Genomic DNA, 20,143 nt, shown 5'->3' with positions numbered 1-20,143 from the left:
TTTCCCTCAAATATTCTAGTACCTTAATACAACATCGTGCAGCACTTGATGTATCAACTGGGGTTGCTTTGGAGAGAGGAAAGTCTTGATTAAATAGCGGGGCGGGGAGGGGGAGTGGGGAGGCTATGTTAAGTTTATGAGGAAATTAAAACAGCCTGGTGCTAAGCAAAATTGACCGGTCTAATGTGTGTAATCTCAATCTGTAGAATTCTGCAGCAAATGCCTCCATAGGGGAGTATTTTCAACATTACTTTTTTGAACCCTACAAAAATGTTCTTTCTCCCTCTCCTCCATAATAAAGTTGCCCTAAGTAACTAAATGCAGTAGTGTTGATGGAGTGTCAGGTTTGAGAATAGAACCACGCTTAATTGTCTAATATATTGGTCCGTTTGTGTAATTTTTGGCATTCTTGTAATTTTCAGTTTTACTTTCCTTTTGAAATTGTGGATGGCAGGTGGCATGTTTTACTTATTAAAGTAAGGTCCACACGGGTTAAAATCCAGCGGGTCTGTAGTTGAGTCAGGAGGAAAGCTTGTTTTCCCGGTAGCACTGTGCTCCATAGACCATGTTTTGCTTCTTGATTTCAATTGTGCCATGTACAGCCATCAGCTTCTTGGTCTTACACATCGTTTATGTCTTTTTTTTTTTTTTTAAATACTCTATGTATGTATGTATGTGTATATGTATGGCTGTGTTGGGTCTTCCTTGCTGTGCGTGGGCTTTCTCTAGTTGTCGCGACCGAGGGCTACTCTTCGTTGCGGTGCGCAGGCTTCTTCTCATTGTGGTGGCTTCTCTTGTTGCGGAGCACAGGTTCTAGGTGTGTGGGCTCAGTAGTTGTGACACATGGGCTTAGTTGCTCCATGGCATGTGGGATCTTTCTGGACCAGAGCTCGAACCCGTGTCCCCTGCATTGGCAGGTGGACTCCTAACCACCGCGCCACCAGGGAAGTCCCGTTTATGTCGTTTTAATGGTATAGATCTTGTCCACAGAGTTGCTGTCCTTTAAGATTTCCTGTATGCCAGGATTCATACTTTGTTTGTTTGTTTGTTTTGGCTGCGCCGTGCACCATGCGGGATCTTAGTTTCCTGACCAGAGATAGAACCCAGAGATCTAACCCGTGCCCCCTGCATTGGGAGTGCAGAGTCTTTTTTTTTTTTTTTTTTTTTAAAGAGTCTTAACCACTGGACCGCCAGGGAAGTCCCCTTTGTTTTTATTGGAAAACTAAGTTTACAGAGAGAATAAATTGAGGACATAAGGTTACCCAAGGAAACTTAAATCGCTAGTATGAGGAAGATTACAACAGGAATGTTTACCTACCTAGGAAAATATTGCTTGTTTAAGAGTAGCTGGTAAACATAGGGAAATACTGCTTATTTAAGAGTAGCTGTAGGGCTTCCCTGGTGGCGCAGTGGTTGAGAGTCTGCCTGCCAATGCAGGGGACACGGGTTCGAGCCCTGGTCTGGGAAGATCCCACATGCCGTGGAGCAACTGGGCCCGTGAGCCACAACTACTGAGCCTGTGCGTCTGGAGCTTGTGCTCCGCAACAAGAGAGGCCGCGACAGTGAGAGGCCCGCGCACCGCGATGAAGAGTGGCCCCCACTTGCCACAACTAGAGAAAGCCCACGCACAGAAACGAAGACCCAACACAGCCAAAAATAAATAAATAAGTAAATAATAAAAAAAAAAAAAAAAGTAGCTGTAAAAGTTATCTTTAGGGATCCATTCAACCAACTTAAAATTTAGGAGCTATAAAAGTTATCCTTAATATGCATTCAAATTCTAAGAGCTTTAGGATTTTGCTTTAAAGGACATAGAAAAAAGGAGGGCACCCACCAAGGACTTCTCTGAGTGGCTTGGGGAGTTCCTTGGGAGTGGCAGAAGCCACCTGTGGCTGACTAGGGCCCTGAGGCAGAGTCTTGCAGAGTGGTGCCTGCTGTCAGAATGTTCCTCTAGAGGCTGGTTTTTTGCTTCAGGGATGCTACTGGCATCAAATTCACTCTACATTAACTACTTTATAGGCTCTATTTCATTTTTTTAAACCAGAAACCTAGTTGACCATCTGTCTAACTTTTTTACCTATCTTGATTTCAGATGACTAGAGGCTTTTTTGCCAAAAATTAGGTTCCTCTTCAAACAAGTAGGATTTGTCATAACTTAATGCTTTGAGAAAGAGTATACAGGTTTAGAAAGAACAATAATGGCAAGTAATGTATAACTTTGAAGACCATGGTTCACAATTAAATGTGTAGATTTGGTATACCATATTTGTTTTTTTTAAACATCCCCAGACTTTCTCTAGTTGTTGTCTTCAGATCTTCCCTGGCAGTACCTTTGTGCATTTTCTCAGTGTTTAGTATTTGAATGCAAAGATGTGGCATTGCGTATAGACTGCTAACATATACCTCAAGAATAGTGATTTTTCCACACTTGATCTTATTTTTAGTCACCCATCAATTTTCAGGGGCGTAAAATTTCATTCCTTTTTACGCATATTAGTGACAATATATGAACTCCAATACAAAAGTGTTTTGTGGACTAAATGCACTAATTCTCTTCTTAGGTTACAGAGAAGACTTTTCTTTAGCTTCATCTGGTAAAGTATTATATCAGTTTAGTTTTGTGGGCTTTAGTTATGAGATGGGTTCCCTCTTAATTGTACCTAATATGCCAACTTCTTTGGAAATGCGTAAATTTAGCTCTTTCATTTCATTTGGGAGTCCCCCCCCCCCCCCCCGCCAGGGAGTTAAGTACAACTCTACCATTGCCTGAAGCTTGACAGTCCATTTATTTGTATTTTAGGGAGAGAATTGTCAAGTAACAATATGACCTAACAGTATTTTATTATTTGTCTGAAAAGAGATATTTCATTGCTGTGCTTCTAGGATTTTCAAAGGTCAGTAGTGAAAGCTCCCCCCATAGTTATCTTTTTTTTTTTTTTAAGAAAGTAAATCTTTTTTTTTTTTTAATTTATTTATGGCTGTGTTGGGTCTTCGTTTCTGTGCGAGGGCTTTCTCTGGTTGTGGCAAGCGGGGGCCACTCTTCATCTCGGTGCGCGGGCCTCTCACTATCGCGGCCTCTCTTGTTGCGGAGCACAGGCTCCAGACGCGCAGGCTCAGTAATTGTGGCTCACGGGCCCAGCTGCTCCGCGGCACGTGGGATCTTCCCAGACCAGGGCTCGAACCTGTGTCCCCTGAATTGGCAGGCAGATTCTCAACCACTGCGCCACCAGGGAAGCCCCGTAGTTATCTTATTACGGGAAAAATACAGTCTTTACTTGTGGTTTAAACTAACTTAATCAGTAAAACCACTACTTGCTGAAGATAAGGAAATAAACTGTTAAAGGAGTATTACTGCATCTATAAGAATTAATTTTTTGGTAGTTTAACTGTATTTACATTATTTGGTTGCAAAGTCACAATGGGGTGCTATTTTGATGATCAGAAATCTTTAGTTCTTTATATATTTAGCAAATGTTTAAAAAAATAAGTGAAGGTTTTATTATTGACTTGATAGACATTTACAGCATGTCAATTAGTAATGTGACGTTTTAGCAAGTATATTGTTTCCCAATTTTATTAGTCTTCCTTTTGCCCTCATTTTGCTTTTCACACGGTATCTGCATTTGTGTGTGTTTGGTGTTCATAAAATGATTTGTGCTTCTATTTTAGAATGATCACAGACCTGGGGCCAAAGAACAAGATGCAGTAGTGGACAGATTGCTGACCAGAGGCTTGAGAGCTGAGTTCTGTCTTCCCTGCTCAAACTGACTTTGCAGCCACGGAGAGGTAAATGCTGTTTCCATTTCTTGGTCTTAAAAATAAGAGTAATAAGACCTTCCTGGGGTTGGAGGATTTGCTGGATCATTCTTGGGTATAGGAGATACAGGACAGTGGGTGATTGAGGGCATACAAGCTTTATATTCAGGCAGTACTCCATTTGAAACTCTGTGTGCACTGTTGTATACTAGCTGGGTGACACTGGGCAAATTACTTAACCTTTCTACTCCTACAGTCCTTATTTGTGAGAATAATACCAATTAAAGAGACTATGCTCGGAGTTGATGAGAATGTGTATAAAGCATCAAGTACCATTCTGAGTATGTACATAGAAAGACACAAGGATATGGTGGCTGCTTTTCTGTAGAAACCCAAAATACATTCCAAATGTACATTCCATTCAACCCAAATATACATTCCAAAATGTATATTTTGACTCTTGGCAAATGACCTCAAAAGTCCATGGCTTGTGGCAATTTGTAATTTTGATGAGGAACAGATGGAATCCTATTATTGGGGAAGCTGGTATCCTAGATAAAAATTGTCTCACTTAATTTGATTTAACCTAGCTGATAACCCATGTTTGCTTCGTAGTGTTACAGTCATTATAAATAATTTTTTAAAAAACATTTGAAAGGGTCACTTAAAATTTACTTTAGCCTACAATTTCTGCTATGAAATATAATGAACAGTATAGGGAACTTGAAACAGGCCTCTCATAAATGTCAGAGTCTACTAGGCTTTGGGATTTCATTAACAATAAAGTAGGGTTCTAGGTGTGAAAATTATCTCTTCTCAGGCTACCAGGAAAAACATCTTTCTTATCCCCTTCTAGGGGATAAGAATAATGTGAAAATAGTTTAATTGCACTTGTGTAATGGCGAAAAGGAGTGTAAAAGTGAGGGTTACAAATGCTGAGATTAGATAAGCTTATATGAATGAATCATCTAAATGACTATTAAGATTTTTCTTACAAGCTGTGCCTGGACAAATAGAGAGGAGGAAGGGAACAGGAGTGAAAGCTCTTCTCTTCTTCAACTCTCTGTTTTCCAAGTGGGCAGCTTGGTACCTCGATAGATATAAAGGACAAGATGTATGTGCTAGTATTCTGTCGCTCCGGAAATAACTTGTGCCCTGCAGGTTCTTTTAATGTTGACACGCAGTGCATACTAATGAGCTGCTGAAAAGAGAAACAATACTGATTTGAAAAGCTATTGAGAAAACTAGCCTTAAGAGTTTGGGGAATGGGGTTGTAAGAACATTTTGGTCACTTTTAAGTGTTATGACTAGTTTAATTGTTTAGATCCCTTGTTCTCAAACTGGGATATGAATACCCTTAGGGTACAAAGTGGTATGATTCCGGGGTACTTGACGCCACAAGATAAACATGACCCATCTTCTTGGAGCTTCAATTGTGCTCACTGAGGGGGCGGTGAGTTAAGTAATTTAACTGGTAAGTAATTACAAATTTTTTTACATTAAAGCAAATATATATTTTAGGAGAAGAATGTGAACTCTATGACTGTCTAAGATAACACAGGTCTTCAACAAAATAGGGTATGAGTGCTTGGGAGTGGGAAGCCCTATTTGTATAGGTACTACAGTGCAAACATTTGAGAAGCAGTACTTTTGAGCTATGTAACAGCTCTACCATCCAGCTCCTTACTTTGTCCCCTGTAGTATCTACTGTGGACTATAGAAGTTAAATTGTATTAAATGGAGCTTGTTTGCTTGTATGCATGTTCCTACACATGCCCAACATGCACAAGAGCTCTGTGCAGATTGGTAGACAGTTCTAGATGGCTGGACCAAGTCATCAAGACCATTCCAATGATATAAGAATTATAATTTAAAAGAAAAGCAGCAGCAGTGAGCAAAATCAGGTCTAAAACTGTAAATTCTATAAAACAGAATTTTGAAAACAAATGTCACATTAACTCGAGCATAATTAACAATTTATACTGGTTTTTGTACCCGCCCCCCCGCCCCCATTCACGTTAGTCAGAGTCATAATAAAATGGCTAAATCCTAAGCTATAGACCTTATGACTCCTAAAATAATTATTTGAAAGCATCTATTCTTAACTGTTTTGTGTGTTTTACAATCTCTAAGTATTGTTACTAGAGTATTGCTCTTAATGTATATGGCACTTAAGAATTACATTTTCTGTATTGATAATGCCTGCTCTTTGAATACAGGTTTTATATTTGAACCTAACTGGTTCTAGATATACTGAAGTGTGACTTTCTCTGAAATGATGTAAATTGGATCAACTCAGATACTTAGATGTGCTCTAAATACCTGCAATATTTATTTATTGAGTACTTGTAATGTGCTCATTCCATCCTTTGAACACTTGCCTTTCTACTTTGTGCCAGGGAGTGCATTAGGTACTGGGGATTTCAAGATGAGTAAGAAAAGGTTCCTTTTCCTGAGGGTCTTAAGTAGAGTATGGGGCAAGAGATCTATAAATAAGTGTTGTCAGTGCTCTGATAAAACTGTGTTCAGGGTGCAGGGAGGATGGTCAGTTACAGAAGTTAGTGAAAGGTGTTGGGAAAGGCTTTCTGGAGGAGAGACCCTGATCTAGGTGTATCAGGAAATACAAAAGAAGCATAAAATTAGATTTTAATCTTACTAGGGCACCAAGGCTTAGCCAGCGTGCAGCTTGATAGCTGTGGCAAGTTCATTAAGGGTGACTTCCTTGTCCCTTCCTTCCCATTTGTAAAATGACATATCTATTCTATTGGAGGCTTATGACAGTTAAATGTAGTATCGTTAGGGGGAAATATATACAGTTGGCCCTTGAACAATGTGGGCTTGAACTGCTTGGTCCACTTATACACAGATTTTTTTTTTTCCCCATAGTAAATACTACGGTACTAGTAAATACTAAGGTACTACATCCCACAGTTGGCTGAATCCACTAATGAGGGTATGGTGTATATGGAGGGCTGACTATAAATTAAACTTGGATTTTAAACTACATGGAAGTTCAGCTCTCCCCTAAACCCCATGTTCTTTGAGAGTCAGCTATATGTTTGTAACTAACTGTAATGTGCTACATAGGGGTAAAGCGATGATCTTTACACTTTAGCAATAGTTGGTCATTGTATATATTTTGCATTAAATCGAATAGTGATGACCACCAGAGAGTACACAAGTTAAGTGAACTTAAGTGGGACTTATCAGGAAATTAATCAGAAAATATATTGAGCAGTAGACAAACGGATAAGTAAACAGGATCAAATCCCATGTTGGGAGTGATGTTTGACAACCACTAAAAAAAAAAGCTGATTGGGAAGACTATTAACCAGCAAAATGCTTATGAGAAGTTGTGTTTTTTTTGTTTTTTTGTTTTTTTGTTTTGTTTTTTAATATAGTACATGGTGGGGGGAGGGGTAGGCAGAGAATTGGATGAAGGCAGTCAAAAGATACAAACTTCCATTTATAAGATACATAAGTACTTATACATAAGATACATAAGTACTTATGTATAAGATACATAAGCACTTAGGGTGCTTATATGTGCAAGGTGATAAGTGTAATTAACACTGCTGTATGTTACATATGAAAGTTAAGAGTAAATCCTAAGAGTCTCATCATGGAGAAAAATATTTTTTTCTATTTCTTTAATTTTATATTTGTATGAAAGTTTACCACACTAAACTTACTGTGGTAAATATTTCATGACGTATGTAAGTCAAATCATACGCTGTACACCTTGAACTTATACAGTGCTATACATCAATTATATCTAAGTAAAACTGGAAGAAAAAAATTAAAATATGGTACAAAAAATTGTTATGGAAGAAAAGTAAAGAAAAACTCAAACAGTAATAACCTGGCATATAGCAAGAGCTTGTTTGAATGAATGAATGCCAAGGAAAAAAAGACTAAATGGATAGGCATCAAAATACTAGTCAAAACAAAATAAACTAGTAGTGTGAGGGTGGTTAGGTTTGGGGTGACTTTTTTTGGTTTTCTGTAGTTTTATAACATAGTTATTTTATAATGCAAATAGGTTTTTTTTCTTAGAATTATCAAAATTTGGGAGTAACAATATGCAACAATAGAGGACTAATTAAATTATGATACACCTGTTTACAGACAGTCCTCTGTATCTGCAGATTCAACCAACTTCGATAAAGAGGGACCATTATACTGTGCCATTTTATACATAAGGGACTTGAGCATCCACAGATTTGGGTATCTGGCCAGACTGGGAGGTGTCCTGGAACCAATTTCCTGTGGATACCCAGGGACAACTGTAATAGAATGTCATGCAACCATTTTATTACGTCTAGAAATATATTGAAATGGAGAGGGATTTGAGACATGCTACATAAAGAAAGCAGATTATCAAATAGTATGCACAATATGATTTCGTGTGAGAGTAAATACGTGTATATATGGGGAGGGGACTGTGGATATAAACCAGCATGTTTATGTAAAATGTATAAGTTCACATTCTTGCTTATCAGAGTTTTCTCCTATTACCTGTATTGTATAATTTTTAAAGGGCAAAAGGAATACAATACAATAGGAAGTAGTACTGAAGCTTTCCAGTAAGTATAAAGAAATAATAAAAGTATTTTTGCCTAGTAAAGCTAGGCTCGAGAGCCTTGCGGGAACAGTTGCAAAAGTGCAGGCAGGTGGAGGGCACTGGCAGCCATGTATCTGCCCAAGTGTTAGAGGGAATTGAGGTTGCAGTGGCAATTCTTAAAACTTTCCTTACTTAAATTTGGTCTTAAACTTTTTTTGTATCATTCGAGTAATGTTTAGTTTCATTCTTTGGTAGAGTCTAACAATTGTAGAATTATACTAGAACCTAACGAACCTTTTACTTTTTTCCCTAGAGGTAAACACTATTAATAGTTTGGTGTGTTTCCTTTCGGTTTTTTCCTCCACTTTTGTAAATGGGCATGTACATATGGTACAGTTTTTAAAACAACATGTAATTGTGCAAGTATTCTGTGACTACCACATTCAATACAAGGACATGAAAGGAAATATTTCAAACAGTACAAAATGATAATAGTGAAAAGTAATAACTTTCTCCTGCCTCTCATCCCTCAGTTTTCTTCCTCAGAGGTAATAAATATTACCAATTTTTCATATATCCTTCCAGAGAAAATTCTACATATATATAAACATGTGTTTATGTATCTTTTTTTTAAAAAACACAAATGGTAGCATACTATACACATTGTTCTGGACATTTGAGTTGTTTTCGATCTTTTGCTGTTAGAGAAAGATGCTACAATAATTATCCTTCTTGCGTACAGCTCTTTGGGCACATGTACTAGTGTATCTGTAGGATAAATTCATAAAAGTTGAACTGCTTATATATTCCTAGAAGAGGGAGTGGCATGTACAAAGGCCCAGAGGCAAGAGAAAAGAAACCTAGGATGTTCTGGATACTGAAAGCAACGACTAGAGCAGAGTGGATGAGGCTGGTTGCAGATCTGCTGATAGGGCCTTGAAGGACCCTGTAGGCCCGGTGAAAGGGTTTAGACTTCAGCCTAAGAGTTTTAGCATGGGAGGTTTCAGAAGGGAAGTCTCCTTGCTGATAATGAATTTATATTTTAGAAATCTGTGGCCACTGTGTAAAAAATGGGTGGTAATGGAGCAAGAGGGAAAGCAGGGAAACTAGTCAGGAGGCCATCGCACTTGGCCAGGCAAGATATAATGTCGGCCTGACTTAAGGTAGGGGATCTCAACAGAATTGCTGTTTGTCTAGTTTTGTTGTATTTTTTGTTTTGTTTTGTTAAACTAAGCTGGAATCCTATCCTGTGTCCTCTTTTGTAACCTTTTTTCATGTTATATGTTATGAACATTTTCCTTGTTAGATACCCTATGTTACCTCAGATTACTGGAACATACTTCCTTATTGCTGAATGTTAAGCTTTCTAACCTATTCCTTGTTGTTGGCCTTAGCTGTTTGCCTCTAATACTTCATGTCTCTTCTTATTCTCCATGGTTTGAATTATTTCTAAAGTAAGAGTAAATTGACTTTGAATGAGAGCCAAGTTAATTGTAAATTTGAGTGCATAGACTTTTATCTATTCAGAATCCTATCAAGTATATAGCTATAGCTCTAAGCATTTTTCACACTGAAATTAAATCCTGTGTTTCTTGTTTTGAAAGAGGTAGGTGATACACTAGCTTCCCCAACAAGGAACGAGGAAATAGAGTCCTAAAATGTCCTAGATGGGTGAGGGCTTTTGAAGAAAAGAGCAGATAGATATCTTGATGCTTTGTGTGCAGTGTGGGGGGGGGGGGAATTATACCCTGGCTTAGAGCAGCCTTTCTAGTTTAAAACATACCCTAATGGAGGGGGGAAGAGCCACTGTATCTTTTTTTTTTTTTTTGGCTGCTTTGGGTCTTAGTTGCAGCACGCGGGATCTTCATTGCGGCACGTGGGCTTCTGTCTAGTTCCAGAGCATGGGCTCAGTAGTGTGGCACATGGGCTTAGTTGCCCCGAAGCACGTGGCATCTTAGTTCCCCGACCAGGGATCAAACCCGCGTTCCCTGCATTAGAAGGCGGATTCTCTTTTTTTTTTTTTTTAATTAATTAATTAATTTAATTTTTGGCTGCGTTGGGTCTTTGTTGTTGCGCGTGGGCTTTCTCTAGTTGAGGTGAGCGGGGGCTACACTTTGTTGCGGAGCATGGGCTCTAGGCGCGCGGGCTTCAGTAGTTGTGGCTTGCGGGCTCAGTTGTTGAGGCTCACAGGCTCTAGAGCGCAGGCTCAGTAGTTGTGGCGCACGGGCTTCGTTGCTCCGCGGCATGTGGGACCTTCCTGGACCAGAGCTCAAACCCATGTCCCCTGCATTGGCAGGCGGATTCTTAACCACTGCGCCACTAGGGAAGCCCCCAGCCTACTACTTTTTAGATAAACTCTGGTATTACAAAACTCTGGCATAGCATAGTCACTGTCACAAATTGTTAGGTGTGTGCAAGATACTATACATTCACAGAAGTATGGTACAGAACTATAATAATAGAGGACACCCTAATTGTTTTTAGTATTTCTTGTGTTCTGTTTTATTTGTATCTTACAGCTTTCTACTTCTGTTTAAAATTTTTTTGTTGTAGGTATATGTTGAGACTATAAAATAGTAGTGACTTGGTTTCCTGTTGGGAATAAATTTTATTATATAATACATTTTTTTCTTTCTGGCTCCTTGGCGGACAAGGCCTTTGATTCTTCTTTTGTCTTGTTTTTTGAGTATTTGTAAATATATAAATTTCCCCCCAACTTCTTGATTAAGCTTTTGTCTATTTTTTTTTTTTTTTAACATCTTTATTGGAGTATAATTGCTTTACAATGGTGTGTTAGTTTCTGCTTTATAACAAAGTGAATCAGTTATATATATACATATGTTACCATATCTCTTCCCTCTTGTGTCTCCCTCCCCCACCCTCCCTATCCCGCCCCTCTAGGTGGTCATAAAGCACGGAGCTGATCTCCCTGTGCTGTGGCTGCTTCCCACTAGCTATCTATTTTACATTTTATATTTCTTTTTTTCCTCTATTTGTTTCCATATTTCTCAGGAGTAACCAAGTTGACAGATTACTTGTTTTTATAACCTAGTATTAGTTCAAAGTAGCATTTTGTTTCTTTTATTGTTTAAACTTCTCTGTGTTCCTATGCGTGTATAGCCTTTTTCTGTTTTTCAGATTTCTTTATTCTGTTAAACAACACTTTAACTATTATTCATATTTTACGCTGTACTATTTACTCACTAAGGATGTCTCTCTGTATTTTTTTCATATTAACTGTTTCTTGATCTTTATTCAAAGGCAGTATATTGCCACTTATTATTGCTATTACTATGCTTTTGGTACAGACATTGTTTAAGCTGTTGACTTCTGATTTAACCTTGACCTTATAGGAGACCCCATTTACCAAATAAAGTGGTCTTGTTTCTACAAAGTAGCCTTCAGGAGTGAGTACTGGGTTATAGAGACCCTGGAGCAGTGGCCACATGGTCACTGACACACGCTGTAAAACCATGAATTCACTCCGTTATGTGTGTCCATTTCTCTTTTTCTTTCCCCCTTTTTCCTTTTGTTGTATGTTGAGCTTGTCCATACCATCTAGAGAGATCTTTTGATATTGATGCTACCCACAATAGAGGTGAAATTTTAGAACTTCCTTCTTTTTTTTTTTTTTTAAATGCTGTTTTGTTTTGGTTTGGTTTTTTTTTTTTTTAATTAATTAATTTATTTATTATTTTTGGCTGTGTTGGGTCTTCGTTTCTGTGCGAGGGCTTTCTCCAGTTGCGGCGAGCGGGGGCCGCTCTTCATTGCGATGCGCGGGCCTCTCACTGTCGCGGCCTCTCGTTGCGGAGCACAGGCTCCAGACGTGCAGGCTCAGTAGTTGTGGCTCACGGGCCTAGTTGCTCCGCGGCATGTGGGATCTTCCCAGACCAGGGCTCGAACCCGTGTCCCCTGCATTGGCAGGCAGACTCTTAACCACTGCGCCACCAGGGAAGCCCAGAACTTCCTTCTTGAGTCATACATTCCATTATTTGCTTATATGGGAATCATATTAGTTTTGAGATAAGGCTTTTTTTTTTATTTTTCCAAATAAATAAACAAAATGATTCTTTGTTGTAAAGAAGGAACCAAAAATTCTAATAGTAGAAAACTACGGGTATTTGAGTGGTTTTGATTTATGTTGACTTGCATTTAGGGTGCATAACTGTTGTGTTCTATCAATAAGTCAGTCACTTCAAAGCCATAGTCAGCAGGCATTCTATATCAGAATTACCTTGGGACCTTTTGAAATAAGGGCTGTCCCACCCCAGACCTACTGAATCAGAATCTCTGGGATCTGTGCATTTTAAAGCTCACCAGGTGATTTTGACACCAACCAGGTTTGGGAACCACTGCTCAGGTAGAACCTGCCCCCAATCCATAGATGTGCTGTGTATTTTACACTGTATGTGTGTAATTTATTCCTTTTTATAACATAGTTATTTATTCAAGGTGATACTTGCTGTACATCCCCAACCTTTCTCATGTTCTCAGTGATGAAACACTGTAGGAGCACTCTAAAGACAGTCTTAACTCTGAGCTGCTTTCAGGATTATGGGCCTGGAGCAGGGCAAGGAGGGACCTGGTGGTCTCTGACATAGTCACCCTTGGGAGAACAAGGAGAAATGAGGCATTAGGTTGCTGTATGCCAGGAAAAGTGTCATTCAGGGTGTAGAAAGCAGAGAGGGATAGCTCGTGCCTGGGAGGCAGCCTCCGATCCATACTGTGGCACTAGGTTGCTGACTGCCAGATAAGCGTTGTCTTCTGTTTCACATATAAATGTCCAATAAGTGAAATAAACAGGGTACCCTTAATGAGGGCCTAGAACATGACCTCTGAAATCAGGTCACGATAATAAATGAGGTGGTTTAATACAGTTCCACTTGATTTTTTTTGCACAAAGTTTGTCTAATTCCATACATATTTAAGTTTTTCCACTTACTGTTTCCTCTGCTAGAATGTTCCTCTCTACTGTAGTTCGCCTGTCAAGGTCTATTTTATCCTTTAAGATCCACCTTTAGCAATTCCTCTCGTTAAAGCCCTCTTTCACCAGCTTAAGCTATCCTTTTTGCCAGGGTGGTGGGAAGTATGTGTTAACCTCTGTTATAGCACACACTATATAGCTCTTGTTTGTTCTCTTTGTCTCCCTGTCAGCTGAGGAGATGTCTGAGAACCAAGCCCTGTGCAGTTAGGACTTTTTTTTCCAAGTAATTAAAAGGGAAATTCATTTCTGTGTACCCAGCATCAGGTGCCTTTTGATAAAAGGATTATTATTGGTTTAGCACTTATTATTCTTTGTAGCAAAAGAACTCTTTCACCTCCTATGATTGTTTCACCATATTGTTGAATTAATATTGTTGCAATTACAAATATTTTATTAGTATGTATGTATTTCCTTATTTCCTAGATTCAAAGCTCTCCATAAATAGATTTTTTCAAGTAGCTGTTAGAATCATTGTTTTGCTTTGACTGCACCTTTTAATATTAACAAATGGGGAGAAGGTGGGTTAAAAACTGGGGTGCTCTTAACCTTTTTTACTTAAAAGAGATACAATTTTATTTCCCTTTTAATTACTTCTCCCTCCTCCCCCAAATGCCCCATCTGTTCTTATTAAAGTTAATGGCACACAACAGGGAAGAGAAAGGTGCACATGTGACTGAGTAGGTGAGTGCTACTTTAGATAAAGGCTGCTTCCGCTTCCAGTCACCCTGAAGTAAATGGTCGCTAATGTTTTTCTGCTTCTCAGACTGAGTCATCCTTTCCACTCAGCTCCTCCCCATTCTTTATGATAGTCTGCAACTTTCCTGGTACTCAGTATTAATCAGCATGATACTTTGCTTTGAGTTATCTTAAGTTCTCAGATAAGATGATGATGTATATATTTTCAGGAATAGTAGAGTAAAATGGTTATTTTATTTGACTTTTTAAACCTAATTTTTGTTCCAAAAGGGTAAATAATTTTTGTTATTTTTGGTTAGTGTTCTGCATCTAATAAAAGTCAGCTTTTCCTTTCATTCTCAGGAGAAACTGGTTACTTATTTGTAATTCCTTTTTTTTTCCCTTGTCCTAATGGCGCTTAGTATCCTCTGCAGTCAGAATACTGGACTAGGTTTTTCAGTCTCCTGGGTAAAAACATTCTTCTAATTTAAAGATGTAGAAAAGAGAAAGCTACAAGGTGTCTCCTCTCTTCTCTGCCTTCTAATGATGTCTGATGTTTTGTATTGAGCAGTCTGAAGGCAAGTTGTTAGGTGACCTCCATGTTAGGCTATTTCAGAATTGCTGTGGCTTATGGAATCTCAGTGGGGAGTTGGGGCTGCTGTTTCTTGCCAAGAGTGTAGACAGTCTTCTGATCTGCTCCAGGAAATAAGTTGGGGTTTTAGCTATCTGTTGTCCCGGTAGAGAACAACAATAATGTATTAGGGCTTCCCTGGTGGCGCAGTGGTTGAGAGTCTGCCTGCTAATGCGGGGGACACGGGTTCGAGCCGTGGTCTGGGAAGATCCCACATGCCACGGAGCAACTAAGCCCGTGAGCCACAACTACTGAGCCTGCGCATCTGGAGCCTGTGCTCCGCAACAAGAGAGGCCGCGATAGTGAGAGGCCCGCGCACCGCGATGAAGAGTGGCCCCCGCTTGCCGCCACTAGAGAAAGCCCTTGCACAGAAACGAAGACCCAACACAGCCAAAAATAAAAAAAAAAAAAGTGTATTAAACAAAAAGTTTTGGTGATTTTATTTATAAAGCAGACTTCTGGAAATTGTCCTTCTCTACTGTCTTATTCTCAATACACATGTGTTATTCTTAGTACACATATATTTTATAATAACCAGTGTCCCCAAATGACTAAACTCTGAACTAGTGAGTATGAAAGGTTATTTTGGTTGTTTTCCTTTGAGAAATAACCTGACACATTTGCTATCTAGCCACATAATCAGGTGATAAATTACTAAGTCTTAACATCTTCAAAAATTAGTGTATTCACAATTAGCTTTTATTTTTGTGGCAGGATTTTTAAAATCTTAAACCTATACTTGTGTTGTTAAGACTTATTATTTTCTATTTGAGAAATGATACAAACATAGCAATAAAGGATATAAATTCATATAGTTAAGCTTCCACGTAGCATACAAACAAGGTTTTGTTTTTCCATGTTCTCTTCCTGCTTTTGTCATGTGCAGGAACCATTTATACATGTTTCATATGACAGTGACACCAGTATTGAATGTCTGCTGCTTACCTAACACTGTTTTTGTGTTCATTGCTGTAGAGTATTCAGAAGTAAAAGGCATAGTTCCTGCCCTTAATGAGCTAATAGTCTATTAGGGGAAAAGACAGATACATAGAACAGTATATTACAGACAAAATAACAAAAATGAAACAAATAAATTAGAGTTCAGTCTGCATTGGTCAAGGTTGAGAAGACTTTGAGTAGGGGATAACTTGACCTGGCGGGGACAAGACAGTAGGCTCTTGTGTGGGAGATACCCCAAAGGTGAGGTTGGATGGGTCGAAAGGATGGTAAAAAATCATACAGAACTCTGGGATCGAAGCCAAAGAGTTCAGAGTTGATTGAGTAACCCTCAATCCTCATGAGTTTTTCTGCCGCATTTCAGGAAGATTTAGTCTGGCAGCAATATGCTGGACAGACTTACTATAGTAAGATAGACCAGCCTGGGAGGCTGTTTTGTTCCTTTTTGGCTCTTTTTCTCTTTCATTCCTGGATTTGAGCAGTCACCAGATTCTGTCAACTGGTTGCTACCTTCATTCTGCAGATAATTGGTAGTTTATCAGAGAAGTCATTTTTGTGGGGAAAATTTATCTAAGGTTTGTGATTAGAATTCTAAGAAACAGAAAGGTCATATGTTAAGCTAACGTGTTCATTGCCTTCTGGGGTGACCTATAAGGATATAGAGGAGCACAGTAGCCAGGCTCTGCCTGCATTGTTTTATTTAATCTTTATGACAGCCAGTGAAATGGATACGGTTATTATCTTTGTTTTGTAGGAAAGGGTACTGAGGCACAGAAGGGTAGCATGTCTCACTCCAGGCCACACTGCTAGTAAGTAGAAGAACCAGAATTGGAATGCAGGTCTCTGGTTGGAAAGCCTAAGCTCTTAATGACTATTCCATTCTGTTTCTCCTCTTGCCCCACCCCCTTTTTTTTTAGCTATGAAACAAGCATTTTCCTCATATAAGGATTATATTAAAACATGATTTTTAATATCTGCATAGTATTCTGTTTCGTGGATGTATCATCATTTACCAAATTTAACTATTCCCCTGTGGTTGTACTTTTAGGTTGTTTATAATTATTCACTCTGATTAATAATGTCCTTATAATCTTCGTGTTCATCTCTGATTATTTCTTTTTTTTTAATTTATTTATTTTTTTAATATTTAGTTTTGGCTGCGTTGGGTCTTCGTTGCTGCGCACGGGCTTTCTCTAGTTGTGGTGAGCGGGGACTACTCTTTGTTGCGGTGCGTGAACTTCTCATTGCAGTGGCTTCTCTTGTTGCGGAGCACGGGCTCTAAGCATGCGGGCTTCAGTAGTTGTGGCACGCGGGCTCAGTAGTTGTAGCTCGCGGGCTTTAAGAGCGCAGGCTCAGTAGTTGTGGCACATGGACTTACTTGATCCGTGACATGTGGGATCTTCCCGGCCAGGGCTCGAACCCGTGTCTCTTGCATTGGCAGGCGGATTCTTAGCCACTGAGCCACCAGGGAAGTCCTTTGATTATTTCTGGGCATAAAGTCTGAAGTGGAATTACTGGATCACAGTAATTTGAATATTTAAAAAATTCTTGATTCATATCACCAGTTACCTTGCTGTTTTTTGGGGATTTTTTCATTGAAGTATAGTTTACCTACAACATTACATTAGTTTCAGGTGTACAACATAGTGATTCGATTTTTTTTTAGATTGCACACCATACAAAGTTAATATTTTTTATTCTCTGTAACATTTATTTTATAACTGGTAGTTTGTACCTCTAGTCCCCTTCACCTTTTTTGCCCATCCCCCCCAACTCACCTCCTCTCTGGCAACCACTAGATTGTTCTCTGTATCTGTGAGTTACCTCGCTCATTTCACTGCACCTTGACCAACATTGGGAGTTATCCTTTAAAACAGCGTTAACAGTTTAATAGAGGTAAAATGCTGTCACATTATTTTAATTTGTATTCCTCTTAATGTTTAGGAGATTTGGTTGTTTTTTTTTTTTTTTTCTTATTCATCTGCCATTTGTATTTCTTTGAATGATCTACTTGTGTCCTTTTCCCAGCTTTCTCTTTTGGTATTTGTCTTTTTCTTATAAAATTTACAATTACTGGGGACTTCCCTGGTGGCACAGTGGTTAAGAATCCGCCTGCCAATACGGGGGACATGGGTTCAAGCCCTGGTCCGGGAAGATCCCACATGCCGCGGAGCAGCTAAGCCCGTGCGCCACAACTACTGAGCCTGCGCTCCAGAACCCTCGAGCCACAACTACTGAGCCCAGGCACCACAACTACTGAAACCCGCACGCCTAGAGCTGGTGCTCCGCAGCAAGAGAAGCCACTGCAATGAGAAGCCCACACACCGCAACGAAGAGTAGTCCCCGCTCGCCTCAACTAGAGGAAAAGCCTGTGTGCAGCAATGAAGAACCAATGCAGCTGAAAATAAAATAAAGAAAATAAAGAAATTTTTAAAAAAAATTTACAATTACTTATATAATAAGGATATTAGTATTAATCCTTTGTCATAATATGTTGCAAATATATTTTCTTGTTGGCCATTTTATTCAACATGTTTTTGTTTTTACAAAAAAAATTATTTTTACTTTAAGGTGGTCAAAATTTCAACAGTTTCCTCTAGGCTCTTCTGTTATTTAGAAATCTAAACACAAAGCCTTCCTTATTCTGAGATCAGAAGGTCACTCACCTATATCTTATTTCAAGTTTGGTGTTTGGATTTGTCTTTTTTTGTGTGTGTGTGGCCGTGTGGCTTGTGGGATCCCAGTTCCCTGACCAGAGATTGAACCTGGGCCCTTGGCAGTGACAGCGTGGAGTCCTAACCACTGGACCACCTGGGAACTCCCATGTCTTTTTTGTGTTTTTGTTAACGTCTCTCCTTATCTCTGACAACAGAATATATTCCAGATGGATTAAAGCTATAACTCATTGTTTTCCAAGTATTTATAGTTTTTCTGGTACCTTTTTTTTTTTTTTTTTAATTTATGGCTGTGTTGGGTCTTCGTTTCTGTGCAAGGGCTTTCTCTAGTTGTGGCAAGCGGGGGCCACTCTTCATCGCGGTGCGCGGACCTCTCACCATCGTGGCCACTCTTCATCACGGTGCGCGGACCTCTCACCATCGTGGCCTCTCTTGTTGCGGAGCACAGGCTCCAGACGCGCAGGCTCAGCAATTGTGGCTCACGGGCCTAGTCGCTCCGCGGCATGTGGGATCTTCCCAGACCAGGGCTCGAACCCGTGTCCCCTTCATTCGCAGGCAGATTCTCAACCACTGCGCCACCAGGGAAGCCCTTTCTGGTACCTTTTATCAAATAATCCTCTTTCCCCCACTAATTTTATTTTATTTTTTTTGTTTTTTTGTTTTTTTATTTTTGGCTGTGTTGGGTCGTCGTTGCTGTGCATGGGCTTTCTCTAGTTGCGGTGAGTGGGGCTACTCTCTTCGTTGCAGTGTGCGGGCTTCCCATTGTCTTGGCTTCTCTTGTGGAGCACGGACTCCAGGCACGCGGGCTTCAGTAATTGTGGCATACGGGCTCAGTAGTTGTGGCTTGTGGGCTCTTGAGCACAGGCTCAGTAGTTGCGGCGCACGGGCTTAGTTGCTCTGCGGCATGTGGGATCTTCCCGGGCCAGGGCTCGAACCTGTATCCCCTGCATTGGCAGGTGGATTCTTAACCACTGCGCCACCAGGGAAGAGCTCCCCCACTAATTTTAAACTGACAACTTTTTATATGCTAGGAGTTTTTTCTGGATTCTCTGTTTACATTGGCTGGCTGTGATAGTGACAGTACTATACTGTATTACTTATTGTGGCTTTATACTATGTTAATATTTGGAAATAAAAAATGGCCTTCTGGGGACTTCCTTGGTGGTGCAGTGGTTAAAGAATCCGCCTGCCAATGCAGGCAGCGCTGGTTCGAGCCCTGGTCCAGGAAGATCCCACATGCCGTGGAGCAACTAAGCCCGTGCCCCACAACAAGAGAAGCCACCGCAATGAGAAGCCCGCGCACCGCAACGAAGAGTAGCCCCAGCTCGCTGCAACTAGAGAAAGCCAGCACACAGCAACGAAGACCCAATGCGGCCAAAAAAAAAAAAAAGTAGCGTTCATTTTTCAGAAATTTTATTGCTATCCTCAATATCTTGTTTATTTTTCAGAGATTTTGAAGATTAAATGAACTAGAAATAATTAACATCTTTACAATGTTTGGCCTTTCTCATCATGGATATAGATAGTAGTGTCCCTATTTAGTGAGGTCTTTTATGCCTCCTGGAAGAGTTTTGTGATCTTCAAATAGGTCTTCAAATTTTGAATTGAGGTTATGTTAAAGATTGTTACAACTTTGTATTTCTATGTTTTTCTGTATTTTCTATTAAATATATATGTGTATACAATTTCAAGTTTATTTATAGCTCATCTTGTTCCACAAAGAATTTGAAGAAATGTATAGAAAATACAAATGGTAAATGATATAAAGTCAAAACCCCAGAAAATACAAATTAGAATAAAAGGTTACTACATAGTTTGAGAGGAAAAAGATTTATTAGGGTGTGGCCAGCTAAAGTAATGGTAACATGATCCTGTTACATAGGTCTCACAATGAAAGAAAA

The 20,143-nt window shown here is 39.5% G+C and overlaps 1 protein-coding gene across 3 annotated transcripts in view; it reads left to right on the top strand.

Annotated features, from left to right (window-relative positions):
- The window catches only part of CTCF (CCCTC-binding factor), a 50,122-nt gene that overhangs the window by 1,803 nt on the left and 28,176 nt on the right, over positions 1–20,143 (top strand). For 2 of the 3 annotated variants that reach the window (XM_061173186.1, XM_061173184.1), the window contains exons 2-3: positions 3,670–3,786; positions 5,118–5,230. The gene's annotated coding sequence lies outside the window, so the exon portion shown is untranslated. The remainder of the gene's footprint in view (positions 1–3,669; positions 3,787–5,117; positions 5,231–20,143) is intronic. The other variant, XM_061173185.1, reaches the window with a different exon arrangement.

Source organism: Eubalaena glacialis, chromosome 18 (genome assembly GCF_028564815.1).
Source record: "Eubalaena glacialis isolate mEubGla1 chromosome 18, mEubGla1.1.hap2.+ XY, whole genome shotgun sequence".
Taxonomy (NCBI): Eukaryota; Metazoa; Chordata; class Mammalia; order Artiodactyla; family Balaenidae; genus Eubalaena; species Eubalaena glacialis.
The sequence above is the reverse complement of the archived record's forward strand: the minus strand, read 5'-3'. Positions and strand labels throughout refer to the sequence as shown.